The sequence below is a fragment of the Callospermophilus lateralis genome, chromosome 5 (genome assembly GCF_048772815.1).
Source record: "Callospermophilus lateralis isolate mCalLat2 chromosome 5, mCalLat2.hap1, whole genome shotgun sequence".
NCBI lineage: Eukaryota > Metazoa > Chordata > Mammalia > Rodentia > Sciuridae > Callospermophilus > Callospermophilus lateralis.
In genome coordinates, this window is record NC_135309.1 from 127,916,714 (window position 1) to 127,926,912 (window position 10,199).

General features: G+C 36.7%; 1 non-coding gene across 1 annotated transcript; it reads left to right on the top strand.

Moving 5' to 3' along the window:
• The first annotated feature begins 495 nt into the window (after positions 1-495).
• Trnaa-agc (transfer RNA alanine (anticodon AGC)) lies at positions 496-568 on the top strand. The gene has a single exon. It is a non-coding gene; the product is annotated as a tRNA-Ala (tRNA).
• The last annotated feature ends 9,631 nt before the right edge of the window (positions 569-10,199 follow it).

The window sequence follows — 10,199 nt, forward strand, 5'->3', positions numbered from 1 at the left end:
TGAAAAGGCACAGTTATGAAAATGTCACCACAAAGCATTTTTAAAAATTTACTGTAAAATAATTTCAACTTACAGATAAGCTTGAAAATAAAAAATGAAAAAATTAACTTAGCACAAATAATATTCAAACACACTTTTACCCTAATTTGCTTTTTACCTTTTCCTTTCTCTTCCCACTGTACTGGGGATTAAATATAGGGGTGCTTTTCCACTCAGCTATAGCCCCAGTCCTTCATGTTTTTTTAATTTTCAAATGGGATTTTTCTAAGTTGGAGAGGCTGGTCTTGAACTTGTGATCCTCCTGCTCCAACCTCCCTAGTACTGGATACAGGCATGTGCCATTGTTCCCAACTTGCCTATATTTATTAAACCTAACTGGGTTGTAATTTTTTTCCTCTCTCTTAATGTATATTCTGTTTCAGTCCTTAGACTTGTTAGAAATAGCGAGGTGCCACAAGAAATCAAACATGTGCTTAAAAGTTGGTGGGCATAGGCTGTGGATATGGCTCAGTGGTAGAGTGCTTGCCTAGCATGCATGAGGCCCTGAGTTCAATCCCCAGTATCACATACACACATACACACACACACAAGTGGGTTGATAAGGCAAAACTTGTGCTATAGGAACCTGGCTAGCAAGTACACCTGGGTAGGCAGTCCTCCTATTTATCTATCCAACCCAGCACTGCTCTTCACTTTGATTGAAGGATTCAGGGTTATAATCTACACAATTGGCTAATTTCAGAATTAGGGCTGGCTAAAGGGAAAGACTACAATAAAATGACTCCAATTTGATCCAACGAAGGCTGAACACTATATTCTGAAAATGGGTCACCAAACTTTCTATTTCTCATAGACTGGAATCTAGTAACCTGTGCGCTTGCCCTGACCTAATGTGACATGCCTGTGGCTTTGCACCTGGTGGGGGCAGGGAATTATTTCATACTATTTTAAACCAGTTGTAGTTAGAATAATTCTGTCTTATTTTTTGTTTTGTTTTGTTTTTATTTGTTCTTTTTAGTTATCCATGACAGTAGAATCTATTTTGATGTATTTATACAAGCATGGGATATATCTTATTCTAATTAAGATCTCAGTCTTGTTGATGTCTCTGTCACATTTTTCTTCTATTTCTGTAGAGTTGGAATCATGAGTGAACATTTCCATGTTGTTAAAAGTTTCAAATATAGCTGGGCGAAGTGGCACACGCCTGTAATTCCAGAGGATTGGGAGTTGGAGGTAGGAAGATTGCGAGTTCAAAGTCAGCTTCATCAAAAGCAAGGTGCTAAGCAACTCAGTAAGACCCTATCTCTAAATAAAATACAAAATAGGGCTGGGATGTGGCTTAGTGGTCAAGTGCCCCTGAGTTCAATCCCTGGTACCCATCCCCCCCAAAAAAATTCAAACATCAATATTTCGATGTAAATAAAAAGCTACATTTTGTGGATATAAAAAATGTGGTGTATATACACAATGGAATATTTCTCAGCAATAAAAGAGAATAAAATCATGACATTTGCAAGTAAATGGATGGAGTTAGAGAAGATAGTGCTAAGTGAAGTTAGCCAATCCCCCCAAAAAAAACAAATGCTGAATGTTTTCTCTGATATAAGGAGGCTGACTCATAGTTGGGGTAGGGAGGGAGAGCATGGGAGGAATAGATGAATTCTAGATAGGGACGAGAGGTGGGAGGGGAAGGGAGGGGGCATGGGGTTAGAAATGATGGTGGAATATGATGAACATTATTATCCAAAGTACATGTATGAAGACATGAATTGAGTGAATATACTTTATATACAGAGATATGAAAAATTGTGCTCTACATGTATAATAAGAATTGTAATGCATTCCGCTGTCATCTATAAATAAAAAATAATTAAAAAAAGATAAAATAAAGTGCCCTATAAGAAAAAAAAGCTACATTTTGGTAATTTTAGAAAGCACTATAAAGGAGTCAAAAACAATATTATTTTCTGATCTACTCTTTTAATTAATTAATTAATTTTTATTTAATTAATTATTTTTTTTATACAAATGGAGCACAACTTTTCATTTCTCTGGTTGTACATCATGTAGAATCACACCATTTATGCAGTCATAACTATACATAGGAGTAACAATGTTCAACTCATCCCACCATCCTCCCCAACATGGCTTCTGCTCAAAGTTCTTCCATTATTTCCTTGCCCTGCCCCACCCCCCTCCATTATGGATCAGCATCCAGTTATAAGAGAAAATATTTAGCCTTTGGTTTTGGGGGATTGGCTTACTTCACTTAGTGTGATATACTCCAACTCCATCCACTTACCTGCAAATGCCATAATTTTATTCTTCTTTTAAGGCTGAGTAATATTCTATTGTGTGTGTGTGTGTGTGTGTGTGTGTGTGTGTATTTCTTCAAGCATTCATCTATTGAAGGGCATCAGGGCTGTTTCCACAGTTTAGCTATTGTGAATTGAGCTTCTCTAAACATTGACGTGGCTGCATCACTGTAACATAGTGATTTTAAGTCCTTTGGGTATAGACAGAAGAACGGGATAGCTGGATCAAATACTGGTTCCATTCCAAGTTTTCTAAGGAATCTCCATACTGCTTTCCAAAGTGGTTGTACCATTTTGCAATCGTACCAGCAATGAACCAGTGTGCTTTTCCCCCACATCCTCTCCGGCACTTATTGTTGCTTGAATTTTTGATAATTGTCATTCTGACTGGAGTACAATGAAATCTGAGAGTAGTTTTGATTTGCATTTCTCTAATTACTAGAGATTTTGAACATTTTTTCATAAATTTGTGGATTTATTGCATATCTTTTTTGTGATGTGTCTGCTCAGTTTCTTAGCACATTTATTGATTGGGTTATTTGTCGTTTTGATGTTAAGTTTTTTGATTTCTTTATATATCCTGGAGACTAGTGCGCTATCTGATGTGTGCATGGTAAAAATATGCCCCCATTCTGTAGACTGTTCTGTATGCACTTCATTGATTGTTTCTTTTGCTGAGAAGAAGATTTTTAGTTTGAGTCCATCTCATTTATTGATTCTTGATTTTATTTCTTGTTAAGGAAGTTGGGGACTAATATGACATGATGAAGATTCGGGCCTACTTTTTCTTCTATTAGGCATAGAGTCTCTGGTCTAATTCCTAGGTCCTTGTATTATTTTGAGTTGAGTTTTTTGAAGGGTGAATGAAAGAGGTTTGATTTCATTTTGCTGCATATGGATGTCTAGTTTTCTCAGCACGATTTGTTGAAAAGGTTATCTTTTCTCCAATGTATGTTTTTGGCACCTTTGTCTAGTAAGAGATAACTATATTTATGTGGGTTTGTCTCTGTGTCCTCTGTTCTGTACCATTGTTTTGGTGCCAATAGCATGCTGTTTTTTTATTACTATAGCTCTGTAGTATAGTTGGTGTAGTTTAAGATTGGTATTGTGATGCCTCCTGCTTCACTCTTCTTGCTAAGGATTGCTTTGTCTATTCTGGACCTCTTATTTTTCCAAATAAATTTCATGATTGCTTTTTCTATTTCTATAAGGAGTGTCATTGGGATTTTGCTTGAAATTGCATTAAATCTGTATAGTGCTTTTTGTAGTGTGGTCATTTTGACCATATTAATTCTGCCTATCCAAGAACAAAGGAGATCTTTCCATCTTCTAAGGTCTTCTTTAATTTCTCTTTAGTGTTCTATAGTTTTCACCTCTTTTGTTAAGTTGGTTCCCAAGTATCCTATTTTTTTGAGGCTATTGTAAATGGGGAAGTTTTCCTAATTTCTCTTTCAGAAGATTCATCACTGATGTACAGAAATGCCTTTGATTTATGAGTGTTGATTTTATATCCTGCTACTTTGCTGAATTTATTTATTAGTTCTAGAAGTTTTCTGGTGGAATTTTTGGGATCCTCTAAGTATAGAATCACGTCATCAGCAAATAGTGATAGTTTGAGTTCTTCTTTTCCTATCCATATCCCTTTAATTTCTTTCATCTGTCTAATTGTTCTGGCTTGAGTTTCCAGGACTATGTTGAATATAAGTGGTGAAAGAAGGCATTTCTGTCTTGTTCCAGTTTTTAGAGGGAATGCTTTCAATTTTTCTCCATTTAGAATGATGTTGGCCTTGGGCTTAGCATAGATAGCTTTTACAATGTTGAGATATGTTCCTGTAATCCCTAGTTTTTCTAGTGTTTTGAACATGTTTTGAACTATATTTTGTTGAGTGCTTTTTCTGCACCTATTGAGATGATCATGTGATTTTTTTAAATCTGTAAGTCTCTTGATATGATGAATTACATTTATTCATTTCTGTATGTTGAACCAACCTTGCATCCCTGGGATGAACTACACTTGATTGTGGTGCACTATCTTTTTAATTTGTTTTTGTATGTGATTTGCCAGAATTTTTGCATCTATTCAGATATGTTTTGCATCATAATTTTTGCATCATTCAGATATTGGTCTGAAATTTTCTTTCCTTGATATGTCTTTGTCTGATTTTGGTATCAGGGTGATACTGACTTCATAGAATGAGTTTGGAAGGGTTCCCTCTTCTGTTTCATGGAATAATTTGAGGATTACAGGTATTAGTTCTTTGAAGGTCTTGTAGAACTCAGTTGAGAATTCATCTGGTCCTGAACTTTTCTTGGTTGGTAGGCTTTTGAATGCATATTCTATTTCATTGTTTGAAATTGTTCTGCTTAAATTGTGCATATCCTCCTGATTCTGTTTGGGTAGATCATATGACTCTAGAAATTTGTTGATGTCTTTAAGATTTTCTAGTTTATTGGAGTATAAATTTTCAAAATAGTTTCTAAAAAAAAACAAAATAGTTTCTAATTTTCTTCTGTATTTCAATAATATCTGTCATTATATTTCCTTTATTATCACAAATTTTAGTAATTTGAGTTTTCTCTCTCCTCTTTGTTAGCATGGCTAAGCGTTTGTCTGCTCTTTTAAAAAACATTATTATATCTTTTTAGAAACAATATTATACCTTTTATGTTTACGAGAGAAGGGTCTGTCATCCAAAAAGAGCTAAAAGGGAGAAAGGGAGATTTGAGATAATTTTTTCCCTTGCTGTATATATACTAATAATCTATGTATTCTCTCTGTCTCTCTGTCTCTCTCTGTCTCTCTCTCTCTCTCTTGAATCCAGGTAACAAAAGTAACTTGTAAAAGTAGCAGAAATTTATTTTCTGAGGTTAGAAGTCTGAAATCAAGCTTCAACAGAGTTGATTTATTCTGAGATCTCCATTCTTAGCTTATAGATGGCTATTTCCCACTTTGTCTTCTTGTTTTTTCTCTGTCTACATGCACACATCCTTCTCCAAATGTCCTCTTCTAATAAGGACACAATTCATGGATAAAATTCATATTGGATTAAGAGCATTTTTTCCCCCAGTGCTAAGGATAAACCCAAGGGTGTTTCACCACTGAGCTACATCCACAGTCCCCTCTCTGTAAACCCCTACCCTGTTTTTTGTTTTTTTTTTTTTGGGCAGTACTGGGGATTGAACCCAGGGCCTTGCACATGTTAGGGAAGTGTACTACCACTAAGCTATATTCCCTGTATCCCAGCCATTTTTAATTTATTTTGAAACAAGCTCTTGCTAAATTACTCGGGCTGGCCTTGAATTTGGGATTTCTCTGCCTCAATCTCCTATAAACTCAAATTCAGGTGTATGCCATCACGAGGACCTTTGATTAGAGCTCATTTGTGTGATTTCATTTTACCTTAATTACCTATTTAAAGTTTCTATCTCCAAATTCATTCTGATATGTTAGGGATCAGAGTTTCAAATAAGAATTTGTAAGGGATAATATTCAGTCCATATGTATGCTGTACATACTTGAAGGAAAGTTTTGGGTTACTATATGGTGTGTGTGTGTGTGTGTATGTGTGTGTGTGTGTGTGTGTGTGTGTGTGTGTGAGAGAGAGAGAGAGAGAGAGAGAGAGAGAGAGAGAATTGAGTCTGCCCTTAGAGAGAGAGAGAGAGAGAGAGAGAGAGAGAGAGAGAGAATTAAGTCTGCCCTTAACAGAAGAATGAAGTAGAGAGAATCAATTCAGAGAACAATATGAAAAAGTTCTCCAAGTCCAGATTTCAGAGTGATGTCATCATTCCCTTCTACCCTGCCAGGGCCAAATGTCAAAATAAATGTTGTGCCCATACTGAGATAGAATTATAAACATTTCAGAGGCGATTACTCCCACTCACCTTCTCACTGCCCCACCATTTAATTCGCACTCAGCTGGAGACTAAACTGAAAATCTACTTTTTCTGTATCAGTGTGGTTGCACAGAACCTGACCTTAATCCTGAATTTTCCTCTCTATATCACCTTATTTCTGAATCTGAGGCTTATACTGAATTCTCTCTTTAAAAATTCAATCTGATACTTTGCAAAAAATAACAAAACATCAGTCAAAATATTAGGAAGAAAATAACCTGTAAGACAAAGCACTCTTCACTCAGCCTTCCATGAACAAACTTGATTTGCTTTTGTTATTTTTGGTACTGGGGATTAAGCCCAGGGGCACTCGGCCACTGAGCCATATCCTCAGGTTTATTTTGTATTTTATTTAGAGACAGGGTCTCACTGAGTTGCTTAGCACCTCACTAAATTGTTGAGGCTGGCTTTGAACTCTCGATCCTCCTGCCTCAGCCTCCAAAACCTCTGTGATTATAGGTGGGTGCCTGGCCTTGCTTCAATATTAATATAGTCTCTTTGGGGATGTAAGCAGATAATTCTATCTTACCTCAGTTTTTCCAAGGATATTTAGTTATCTTTCCAAATAACCTAAATATTCTCTAGGCAAGGGTCTGTAATGTCCATTTCTTTTAATCCTTACTGTAATTATTAAATACTCACAATTAGTTGAACGGTGATAACAACTACCAGCAAACTTTTTGTTGGTTTATAGGTCTTGTGCTATGCACCGGAGAATACAGAGAAAATTAACACATTTTTTACCACACAGCAGATTTCTCCCAAATAGACATGTAAAAATAACAGTTGTTAAATGTGGTAGATATTGCCATGTAATTCTCAACAGGGGATTGCTATGGCAGAGGCAAAGTGACTCAGGCTCAACTTCAGGTGCCCAGCTTGGAATTCTGGTCACATAATTTCTTTCATTTATTTATTTATTCAGGTCCTGGAGATTGAGTCCAGGGGCACATTATCACTGAGCTGGCCTTGAATTTGTCATCTTCCTTGCCTTAGCCTCCTTAGGCTGGGGATTATAGGTGTGTGTGCGAACATACATGATTATTTCTTTTATAATTGGGGGAAATTATAAAGTCTTTATACCAGAGTTATAATAAAAATCACTTATGCTATATGTTATTCTGAGAATTAAAAGCAATTATGCAGGGATTAAATATCTCCAAAGTCTCACACAAATAAGGACTGAAGAATGTGCTATTTTATGGCATAGTTATCTCTCTCTCTCTCTCTCTCTCTCTCTCTCTCTCTCTCTCTTTGGCACCAGGGATCAACTCAGAGGTGCTTAAGCACTGAGCCACATTCCCAGTCCTTTTTATTTTAATGCTTTTATTTTGAGTTAGGGTCTTGCTAAGTCACTTAGAACCTCACTAAATTGTGAGACAGTCCTCAAACTGGTGATCCTTCTGCCTCAGCCTCCTAAGCCACCCGGATTAGGGAAAATTTAATTATCTTAGAAGTCCTATCTCCCAAGTCCCTGAAGATTAGAAAAAATTTACAGGGGAGGATGCAAGGGGAGAAAAGAAGGAAAGGGGAACTGGTTAGTGCAATGAAAGGTGGGAAATACACATATGCAGATTTAATTGGCCTGAGAGGGCCACCTTGCTCCTGTCTTCTTTGGCACCTGTAGGGGAATAGGGGTGAGGAGGATTGCATCCCACCAGCCTCCACTCGATATGAGGAAGCCATTCTCAATTTCAGATGGAAGGGCACTAAAGTCTCCCCAGGTAGTTCATACCCTCAACCTTGAGGGAAATGGGACTTCTACGTTATCTGGTTGGCAGTCCACAGTTGGATTTGTGCATAGAACTCAAATATAAAAAGGTCAGATACTTATTCCTAAAGGAGGCAAATTCTGAAATAGCTCTGTCTAAGGGAAGGACTTTAATGTGAGTTTGCCCAAGAGCTCTCTTTTCATAATCTCCCAGCTGTGCAGTATTTTTTTGTTTGTTTGTTTGGTGGGGTTTGATAAGTGACTCTGTTATGAGGAGCCGCTTCAGAGAACACTCTAAGTCCGAATTCAAATCAAAGAGCTCTTTATTTACCTGGCCAGGGACTGTGACCCACCCACAGAGACTGACGCTCTGTGGGAGATCAGCAATTTCCTGGCCAGTGTCTTGGGAACTTGAGGACCAAAACCACAGCTCAGGGGCTTTTCTCAGCATCGTGAAAGTAAGCCAATCACAGAAGCTAAAATTTTCCAGTTAGCAAGCAAGCAAGTTACAGAAGCTAAAAAAGCAGTTGGCTTGGAACCCAGTTAACCTCATCTTGGTTGCAAGCAGGTGTTAGACAACCATATCCTGAGTTCGAGCAGGTGGTTAGCAGGAGCGAGAATCTACTTCAAAGTCTTGGGTCACCAAGACCACCATATCCTGGGTTGAGTACATTTTGTGGGGTATAAAGTGCAGAAAACAATATAAGAAAACAGTTTTCATTTTAGTTTCTCAGAAACAGCTCTTGTGACAGTTTGTTGTTGTTGTTGTTGTTGTTTGTTTGTTTAATAGAATGCAACAAAATGGAGTCTTAGGTCTGTCTATAATAGTTATTGCTTTATAATTATCTTATCTCACTTATCAAAATCTTACATCTATAATCTGTATTTTTTACTAATCTATAACCTATAACTTATACTCTTATTGATTGTATTTATCAGTTCACACCACAACTCCATGAGACTTTCCTATTTGTTTCTAGACAATTTCCTCTGAAGACTCTGTTGATCATTTGCTTCTAAAGGGATGTAAGAGGACAGTTTGAGTCTGTATCATAAGACCCCCTATTTAGCTAATTTTAACTAGCAGAAGGTTTTTGGAAAGGTTGTCTTAGGCCAGAAATATACAAACAATTAACTAAGCAAAGCGACCCAAATTGATTTGAACAAATAAGTGCAATTTTCTCTAATTTTATTATCTTTACACAAAGAAAAGCAACTTATCTAGAAGATTGTTAGCTAGAGTCATTCTTTTACAAATCAAGGTTAATCACTATGTGGGTAGAAAGCATCTTGAGAATTTAGGTACACTTTACTTTCTTTGAGCACAGGTTATAAGAATGTCATTCCATTAATTAAAAATATAGGTATACATTAAAATGTAGTTTGTAAACTGAGTCACAACACAATATAAACAGTTTAATTTTAAAAAATCCCTTCTTAAACCAGGCATAGTGGCACATATCTATAATCCCAGCAACTCAGGAGGCTGAGACAGAAGGATCACAAGTTTGAGGCCAGCCTCAGCAATTTAGTGAGACCCTGTCTCAAAATAAAAAAGGCTGGAATATAGATCAATGGTAAAGCACCTTGTGCTTCATCCCCAGTACCAAAAAGGAAGGAAAGAGATAGAATCACCTTCTTAAAATAGCCAGTCTTACACATATTCTATATTAAAATGTTTAACTTCAAACTTCTCTTCAGATGGAAGATGAACAAAGCAGTAATATCCCTTAATAATTACAGGGACATAGTTCACAATATAAATGTTACCAAAATCTCTGTCCTTGTCCCTAATGCCAATCCAATAATGAGGGCACAGTTTTGAGAAAAAGAAGTTTTATTGCTTACTAGCAAAAAAAAAAACAAAAACAAAAACAAAAACAAAAACAAAAAAACCCACAAGGTACTCATGTTCCAGAAGCTATAATTCTGCCCATCAGCAGGAACAAGGGGCTTTTAAAGAGATGATTCAAAGGCTACATTCCCCGTGTTCTCTTTTGGAGTTTTGAGTCACTTGTTAATTTAGCAGATAGTTATTTCTGAGATCTTCTGGTGCCAAAGTCTGAATTACTTTGTTCCTGTGGTGAGTATGACTCTAGGATGGGAAGAAAACTAATCCTGTTTCCCCTCAGATTGGAAATGGAGAGAGATAAGGGAGGAGGAAAAAGAGAGGAAGAGACACAAATATGTCTGGTTGTTTGTTTGTTTGTTTGTTTAGTGTGTGTGTGTGTGTGTGTGTGTGTCTTTTTTTTCCCCCACCTTTGGTGCTGGGGACT